The following is a 9,747-nucleotide window of genomic DNA, read 5'->3' as shown; positions in this document are numbered from 1 at the left end:
CCTCTCAACAGCCTGCTATCTTTCACCTCACTGTGTTCACATGGATGGCTTTTTATAGTTTCAAAAGTTATTTTACACATCAGAGACTATGCAAAAAAAGAAAGAAAAGTACACTAAGTGTGAAGTTGGACTGCTTCCATTCCATTTGCATTAAATGCACCTGTTTTCCACTAGGGCTCATGGTTGTTTTGGTTGATAAAGGAAGAAAGCATGTGATGGCTGAGTGATATGATTTGTCAATTTTCAATTCCATTTCAGCATTCTCTGAGGTACTCACGCAGGAATAACAGCATTCACTAATGCTATTCAACTGAGAGCTAACTCCAGGCTGTGTCTATTTAACATGGCCAGTATGCGGTTGCACTAGAAGACAGTGGCCCCTTTTCAGCGGATGAAATGGTCTCTTAGTTCTAAATTAAATTCCCACCGAGACTTGTTAGCGTCACCAGTTCTGTGGAACTCAGTGTCATGCCCTGAAAGCTTGTCCTTGGCAGTGGGTTGTGTATTATTTTAATAGCACTTCGTGACACCATCCTGTCAGGGCTAGCCTCATACTCTGCTTTCTATGATTAATATATAGAACACACTCAAGTGGTTCCTCTTAACCAGTTCACTTCTTCCAATTAATACTCTGATACTCTAAACAAATTGGCAAGAGAAGTAAGCCTAGTTTTCCCACAGAATTTTTGAGATATGATCAACAGTATTTTTTTTATGGATGTAACTTTAGCCCACCAATGACATTCACTGACTTTTATAATAATAGGCCTACTTTTGTGTGAAATGTTTAACTGTCAGGGGACTTCGCACTATATAGCTTAGTCAAATAATTTTTGATTTTTAATTTATTTAACTAGGGAAGTCAATTAAGAACTAATTCTTATTTGCAATGACGGTCTACACCGGCAAAACCCAGACAATGCTGGGCCAATCGTGCACCGCCCTATGGGACTCCCAATCATGCCCGGTTGTGATGCAGCCTGGAATTGAACCAGGGTGTCTGTAATGACACATTAAGTACTGAGATGCAGTGCCTTAGACCGCTGCGCCACTCGGGAGCAGATACACAGATACGTATATGAGGAAAGTCAAATACAAAGGGACTTTTTGATTGAATTTAACAGGCTTAGGTTTTTCTTCTTCAACCCACTTCTTAATGGTTCCATTGTTTAGAGTGGTAATTCTAGTTAAGCCTGGTTCATACATCAGATAGAACCAGAAATCAAACTAAGAGAAGACCATTCTGTGGGTGTATCCTGTCCTCTCTTTCTTCTCCCACTTCTGTAGAAGCAGTATATCAGAGCCCCTGCTCCCTCCCTCTCTGGCAGCAGTGTGGGAGGGGAGGGGCTATAGTGGAGAGTGGCCAGAGGAGAGGCAGGCTGTACTATGACAGGGTGTCAGACTGTTAGAGAGAGAGAAAGCAGACAGACACAGAGCAGGCAGCAGGAGCCCTTTAACTACTGCTACTCTAACTGCTCTACATGGATAATCTACTGGCTGTTCTCTTACCCATTCCCTGAAGGGCATTTCTCTCTGAGTCACCCTAAAAGGAACCTTTTCTTAATCTGAAGATCATTTTGGTACAAAGCTGTGCAGGAAAGAGAGTAAGTACAACCCACTACAACAGAGGCAGCCCTGTATTCATTAAGAGTGCAGAGCGTTGCCTCAGTTAATCATTGATGTGTCTCCTGGGGTTTTGGTTACCTTGTGAAATGGACACTGCTGTCATTCTCCTGCCTCTCTCTGCATTATGGGCTATTTTATCTCTCTCTCTCCAAGTACACAGGGCTAAAGTGGGTGTGTGCTGCTGACATGAGACAGCCTCTCCCGTATTTATACTTATAATAATAATAAGGTGATAGCAGGGCAGAGCTTCTTCTTCCTCTTCTTCGTATTCACATTCATATTCGTAGTGGGTAGCTATAGGCTTGGGTGTGTTTATTCTAGGTCCTCTTGCCTAAAGAGTTGTTGGTGTTGAACTCTTTAAAAAAAATGTATACTGTAATGTGTGTGTGTATGTATATATATATATATATATATATAAGTACAGCTATTTACCTGGATGTGTTCACATTTAAAGGCCTATTAGACTGTGCGTGAGCATCCATAGTAAGGCAGTGGTTGTTCTAGTGGAACTGGCGGCTCAGTCTCTCCAGCACAGAGAGCGTGTGACGGGGAATGGGGCCTCTCTCTACAGATAGGAGTGAGCGAATGTGGCAGGCAGTGCACTCACATCCTCTCCCAGCACGGGAACTTCCTGTGAACTCTGTGGCATGTGGTAAAGTTGGCTTTGTAAATGAAGGGAAAGAACAAACATAAAAAACGACATCAGATCTCATTTAAGAGTGTGTTGGCATGATTATGCCTCCCTTAGTAGTGCAGCAGGACTGTTGTGGTGGTTGGGGTTGTGATGTGATGCCAGTCAGTTTTTTTTTGCTGCGGGTCATGCAGGGCATCTTCAGGCCAGAGGCTGCAGGTTTTACTGTGTGAAACTCAAACCTCCCACCCTCACTCTGCTGGCAGCACAGTCGTGACATAATGCCAATGTGTTAGGTGTGTTCATTATTACAGAAATTTAAACTGAATCTATTCTATGAAGATGATTGACAAGCCAGCCTTTGTTACACTGTGTGCCTTTCTTTGGAGAGGGAGGCTTTATGTTACTAGTGCACACTGGTCAGTTGTTACGATAGGGTGTCAACATCAACCTATTCGGCACTACATAGCCTAGATACAGTATCACTGGAGTGCAATATGAACCACTATGGAATGTATCTATCAAAGGCCAGTTCATTTTAGCATGAGGGTGTAGTCCAGTTATGTGACTGGACAGCTGGACATGTGATAGCCATCGCAAACATGGACGTGCTATAGGAGACAAAACAAAAACAGCAACTGTAGAACTACAGTAGAGATATTCAATCTTTTTACAACAAACAGTCAAAGGGAGTTCCTATCAGAATGAGGGGACAGATCAATTAATATACTCTTCAAACAGAGTGAATTCTGTTACCTGATGCACATTTGTGAGGAGAAGAAAAGCCTGCCTGTGCTGATGACCTTGTCTCTATGTTTTCTTTTGGTCTGATCCGTAAAGACAACAGCTGGCAACAGCATTCTGGGTACAGAAGCCTTGACAATGAGCTGCCTGTATGACTCTGTCACAAAGAGTTTGGCTTGTTGGTAAAGGACGGTGCCTGTTATATCAATAACTCAAATCCACACTCTAGCTACTCACTTCTAGCATCCCATTGGGAGATGGACTAATTGGGGTACATATTCTATATACTGTTAATGGATGGAGTCTATACCCTTAGATATGAACAGTAGGTTTATATAGTGGTATTCTCAATGCCAAAAGTAAAGATTAAATATCTAGTTTGGATATTGTGCTTCGACAATAACGTTAATTGATCATGTAAGGCCTAAAGTCAATATTATTTCATGGCTGTTTTTAGCTACAACCACTACATCCAGAATAGCCAGCTCTCCCTCTGCACAGTGGAAGGGCTTTCTTGATTTGCTGTTCCAGCAGCTGAGAGGGGCACAAAGCAAAGAAAGAAAAACAGTGCTTCTGTGCACTGAAGCATCACAATGTGATCGCAATGGACAACCTGTTACAGATTAGTGATTGCGCTCAGAGAAAAGAATACATCACACTGTAGTGTCTTTGCACAGCACAACTCTCCCTGGCCCCGCTCTAGCACAACTCTCCCTGGCCCCGCTCTAGCACAACTCTCCCTGGCCCCGCTCTAGCACAACTCTCCCTGGCCCCGCTCTAGCACAACTCTCCCTGGCCCCGCTCTAGCACAACTCTCCCTGGCCCCGCTCTAGCACAACTCTCTCTGGCCCCGCTCTAGCACATGCTTCCAATCACACTCATCATAATCCCAGGGGTCTTTTCTCAGCATTCGTCTGATTCCTCTTCATCTGTTGGCTTAGGCACAGTGACTCAGTACCTGTCAGTGTTTGTGTGTGCGTGTCTACGCACTTGCTTGTACGTGTGTGTGAAATGGATCATGCAATTCATTCTGGCAGTAAAAATGAGGAATGTAAATAAACTTCAATCCTCACTCAAACCATCAGCTTACTGAGGAACCATATTAAGTAATGTGAGTGATCTGAAACACTGTCTCTCCGAGGACCCATCCACCATTATTACATTTGAGCCGTCATTCTTATTCAGAGCGACTTACAGGAGCAATTAGGGTTAAATGCCTTGCTCAAGGGCACATCGACAAATGTTTCACCTAGTCGGCTTGGGGATTCGAACCAAAGACATTTCGGTTACTGGCCTAGCACTCTAGGCTACCTGCCTACCTATTATGGTGACTGACTGCTACTTGATGTTTGTCAACCCTAGCTGGGACTGAGGTGCTATAATAAGGGTCTTAATGTGAGAGAGCGGTTCAGTTCTGCTGTGGTGTTGGTGGATGGATTGCATGAGTGAGAGAGGGGTTAATAGCAGGAAGAGGGGGATGTGGAGTGGCCAGCCACTTGTAACCTGAAGGTTAAACATGGGCCTTCAGGGAGTGCTATTGCTGTGTGCTTACTGATGGGAACTCTGCAAACAGGCATTCAGGGAGCTCAGCTTGCAGTCTCGAGTGTTGTCCCAGTCCAGAGCAGTCCAGTCACTGTGGCAAGATGTGGGAAATGGCTGTGGACATGGATCCTAGGCAGAACCCTGTGTTTGCTTGGCTGTCTTAGAGAGCCTCAGATCTGTCTATTAACCCCTTTGAGAAGTGCACAGAAACACGCCACATGTGTACTATGAAGTGCCTCAGGCTTCCACCTTATTTTAACTGTAACGTTACACAGGCCCGTGGAATAGTTTTGAGAAGACATTTGGAATATGTTTACACGTGGGTCAGCGTTTCTCATGTGTCCGTGTGAGAATGGCAAAATTGTCTTCAGGGCGCACTGTCCGTCACCCTCGGGTTCACACCGGTTCTTCTTGCATGTCCATGTTTCAAGCATTATACTGTTGTATTTTAAACCGTGGTGAGCTGGGGAATGTGAGTTTCTGTACCTCTCTAACTAATGCTCGACCTGGAGGGGAGCTAAATGTGTGACCTGCGTACTCCAAACGTGTCTACATGAAGTGTTTGTCACTTGTGTTGGTATGCCCCTCTCTGACGCCAGTGTGAAAGCTCCTGTGTGTGATGATTAGAATCATCCCTCCCCATCATGACCTCCCAGCATTCCAGGTTGTGCCCTTTATGCAACTAATGGCGCTGCTGACCCTCCAAGACATTCCAGCTGGAGACTACTGATCAAATTAGGCTTTTAATTGCTTTTCTACTATAAGCAATTTTTGGGAGATAATATGTCCTTTATCAATTATCCAATTATGTGAAGGCCAACTGAACATTTAGCTTATGCCTAGCTGAGAAGTCACATGCTCATTACTGTGTTGTTGGATGATTCTGTCCTCCTCTAACCTACCAAGTGTCTAATGGAGAATGTCGGTCACATGTTATCTAGTCAGGAATCCCTGCTGATAGTTAGGAGTGGGAGGCGTGCACAGAGGAGAACAAGGAGGAGAGATGCTGGTATTTAGTCATTGCGTGCGTAGCTGGAATCCACAAACGAAGGAGTGAGTGAGGGTAGTATGCTGGCGTTATCCCCCTAGTTCACTTCTCCATGGCTGTGTGGAGTCATGAAAGAAGACCTGCGCTGCTCTCTGCCTCCCTTCGCGTCTCGCTGTATGAGCATGACGCACACCAGAGCTGTAACATTTTACAACCCCTCGCCAAAAGTCAAAGGCTCTGCCAGCTATGCCTTTCTTATGCTAATGCCAATGAGCCCTCACTGTAGTTAGCCTTGTGTTAGGTTAGCACATGACAGCTCATGTCATGACCCACTTAGCAAAACTTTGCACAGAGCAGCACCTCATAAAATATAGGCCTACCGAACTGTTTTACAAACTCCTTTTACAGCGTGATCATTTAACAACATGATCGCATACTGTGCTGTTCTTTTATCTACACTGCACAGTCTGTACTTAGCACTACAGATATGGAATATGAGGAGTGAGGTGAACTGCATGACTGATAGTAGACCGTGGCAGTCTAAAATACTCTTATGGAAACACTGTAATCCAGGTAGGCAAGCATTGCAGGTGTTTGAGGTGAGAGACACAGTAGGCACAGTTCAGTCTGAATAATTAATGGTATTGGATCGAATATGCGATAGATGAAGAGCCAGGGCAAGACATCCGGGTGGCCTTTTGAAAGATGCTAACGTCTTATCCCGGTGCTTTCTCGTGGTGTGAGTGACCGCAGGGTTCAGGTAACTGTCCTTTCCTCTCTCCACCCTGGCACCTGTCCACTCAACTGTCTGCCTGACTACACAGGTCTGGGCAGCCTGGGAGGGAGACATATACAGATTTGCTGCTGATGCTGCCTGGGGTCCAGCAAGGCTTTCAGACATCTGGGGGAATGGAGCTGCTTAGCATGCAGGTAGCAGCTCACAGGAAGGAACTAACGCTTTTGATGCATTGATGCTCATTTTCCCCACTGCCGCTAGAATGGTCGGTGGGACAGAGGAACAGAGAGAGGGCAGCTGGTTAATTGGTTCAGGTCATAAAGATATTTTCATGCTGTCCTACACAGCTCTCCTTTAGTCTGTAAAAGACTGATCCTCATGCTGCTGAATTAATAAAGTAGGAAAAGGGACCTTCTTGTGTTTATTTGGAGGCTGCTGTACTATTTATTGCGATGGGGTTGCCCAAAAGAAAGAGCTACGCTGTGTTTGCTTTTGTACTGAACAAAGCAGCAGAGCCTTGTTTTTCAAGTTACAGTTCACCCTTGAGTTGCAGGGTATTTTGGGAGATTACCTTATATGGCTCCTGAAAGATACTTTATGCTCATTGTCTGAATTATGTCTTCTTCAAATGACTGTCTTCCTGCTGTTCCCTCTAATCAGTTGACTCTGGATCCAGGCAAAAAAGAAAACCTTTGGTTTGTTCAGTCTCAGCTCTAAGGTCAAGCAAGCTCTTTACGACCTGATAGTGGTCTAGTCTACCCAGCTGCATTTAGTCTACCTCATAGATTAACCTACAAAATGTCTCAGATAATAAAATAGGTTATCATTGTTCCAGTTCTGCATCATCTTTATTTTGTGTATATTGGAAATTCATGGCTACACACCTTCCTTCTTCATAATTCTAGACTCACTAAAGCAACATCCATCTTGCTCTGCTCATGTCTGGAAAGGAGTTTGCATCAGAGGGCTTAACCTGTGGTATGACATGCCCTGACCCCTATGTTGTGAAAGTAGGTGAAGATGTCTGAGGAAATTCTGTGGGCTTGGCTCTAATATGGTATTGAAGAGGCTCAGCTTTCCTGTAACAGATCATTTCACTGCCATCTCTCCATGACATCAGCTCCCACCTCCATGCCTGCAGCCGCAGGGCCCTGCACAAAGCTGAGCTGTGTGGACGTGTCAGGACTCTGATTGGATCTCACATGCATCATCCACTGCACTCTACGGCTGGGCCCTTCACTGCAAACAAAGGCCACAGGAACTTCAAGGGTCCTTTTGGAGTTCACTTCACTCCGTACTACATTAACCAACAATCCTCTGCAGAGCCAGTGAAAGCAAATTGAAAGCTAACTCCCACGAGCACAAATCTGATATAAAGCTTATCAACTTATGCATTTAATGCATGTATCTTTGCTCGGTGTCAATGAAAAGGAGAAATGACATTTTTACCCTTTTTCTTAGTCATTAAGTTCCATTTGCACTCTACTACTTCAGAGTGCTAGTTATCCGCACCATGCTATATAAGAGATCTGCCTGTATGTACATGCAATCAGCTGCACTGAACAGTGTTATCTGATAGGCTGTCAATCCCCTTATTATGATTGTCTGGTTAAATAGAGCGGGCAGTCAGTCAGCCTTACTTTAAATCATCTTGCCCAGCACAACTTTTTACTAAGAAATATGAAGAAAACAGATTCAAGGGAAAACTTAATAGAACAAGCCCTCCAATGTGAAGAGGTACATTTTGTAATATTCAATTAGTCCTAAAATTATAAATTTTAGTATTAAAATTGCAATATGCTAAAATCGCTCTGCCGTTTCCAGGTTGCTAAAATCCTAATAGTTCACCTAATTTCAGTTTGTGACAAAACAAAAGCGGAGAGAATCATTGTACCATCTTAAACACTGTGAAATATCTCAATAAACAAACATTTTCAGCTGTTTGAAGCTGGTCTAAAAGACACAACTCAACTGAAAAACAGGAAGCATAGAAATAGCACACATAGAACCGATCTACCACTTTTTAGACTTGCTTTCAATGAGAATGACAAATCTATAACTCACATTTCTATGTGCATTTGGTCAGATTGCCTGAAAAGATACATATTGCAGCTTTAAACAAATGTTACAGTAGGAGCTGTGTTACGCTTTAGTGTTCTATGGCTATCAGGTTGACACTGAGTGACAAGACCGCGTCTCCTCCAGATTGCCAACCAGGCTGCCCCCTTTTGGGGTCCCCATTAGGCAGCAGCTATTCTTCCTGGGGTCCACAGAAAACACACAACTTGACAAGTAACAAAACACAAGACAAGGACAGTCACACACATTCTAAATACAACGATCTACAAACAATACAACAACAACAAAATAATAGAAACAATACAACAACAAAACATGATATGTGTTAGTGTCTAGGTTTATTGGGTTCCACTGAGTGGAATGTACCCTACATAACTGTGTTCTAAAGGATTGATGACATGGCTGGAATGATTGGGATTCCAATGCATTGGTGACTCTTTAAGAATAAGTAGCATACTATCGATCACTCCAACTTGAGGTCACTGCAAGTGATACAGACAACCAGGGGGCTTTGGCTGGTTCTTAGTATCATCCCCCACTAATTTCAAGGCTAAGAGAGAAGAAGAGGATCTTGAGCAACCACAGGCATCAATGCAAGTCAGCATCTGCTGCCCCAGGATCAGTAGCTCTTGATTTACATATCTCTGTAAAACAGATTTTGTGAACCTGATTGCCTGTCTGATATTATTTTGCCAATCTTTTCACTGTCACATGGTTTACAATTCCATCTCAAAATGTTAGGCGAGCATTTTCTCCCGTCTGCAGCCCAGAAGACGGCTCTTATCACACAGAGCACAGCCTGACTACAAAGGTAGAGCAGCACAGTCTACATATTAAGGCAACTTCTGCGTTCAGTTTGAACTGGGAGACCTATGATATTTATTATTACCTCTGTAATGATCATTGACATTTCTGCAGATGTGCTACACGAATGCTCAGATGAAGGTTTACTACAGTACAAGCCTGTGTTGGGGAGTATCGAACTACATGTAGTTCAACTAGTAGTTTAATTACATTTTGCAGTAGCTTGGTGGTAGTTGAACTAAATTCAAATATTGGTACCGTTTTAAGCATTTAATTACTGTTTTGCGGTGTATATAACTATTGGAACTACACACTACTTTTTTACAAAAAGATTAGAAAAATATGGGTGGAGTCAGCAAGTATGTCCTTTTATTTTTGGCATCAAACCTGCCTAATCCTCATTTGAAACATAGTTAGTCTTTAATAGGCTAAATTACACATTCTTTTACACCTGACCTCAGAGACATATTTTATTGCAATTTTTTTTGTCTATGACATTTCAGATTTAGATATGATAATTTTTCACAGAGAAGCTTGGCTGTAAGTGTACTGCCTTTTCAAAGTAAACAATATTTTTCTTACGGGTAGCTTTAGAGT

General features: G+C 43.2%; 1 protein-coding gene across 2 annotated transcripts in view; it reads left to right on the top strand.

Annotated features, from left to right (window-relative positions):
• Positions 1 to 1,410: 1,410 nt before the first annotated feature.
• Positions 1,411 to 9,747, top strand: part of LOC115134225 (semaphorin-4B) — a 90,681-nt gene continuing 82,344 nt past the window's right edge. For both annotated transcript variants that reach the window (XM_029667979.2, XM_065022539.1), the window contains exon 1: positions 1,411 to 1,604. The gene's annotated coding sequence lies outside the window, so the exon portion shown is untranslated. The remainder of the gene's footprint in view (positions 1,605 to 9,747) is intronic.

The sequence above is a fragment of the Oncorhynchus nerka genome, linkage group LG9a, assembly GCF_034236695.1.
Source record: "Oncorhynchus nerka isolate Pitt River linkage group LG9a, Oner_Uvic_2.0, whole genome shotgun sequence".
In the NCBI taxonomy this organism is placed as follows: Eukaryota; Metazoa; Chordata; class Actinopteri; order Salmoniformes; family Salmonidae; genus Oncorhynchus; species Oncorhynchus nerka.
Note: the sequence above shows the minus strand (reverse complement) of the source record. Positions and strands in the feature narration are given on the sequence as shown.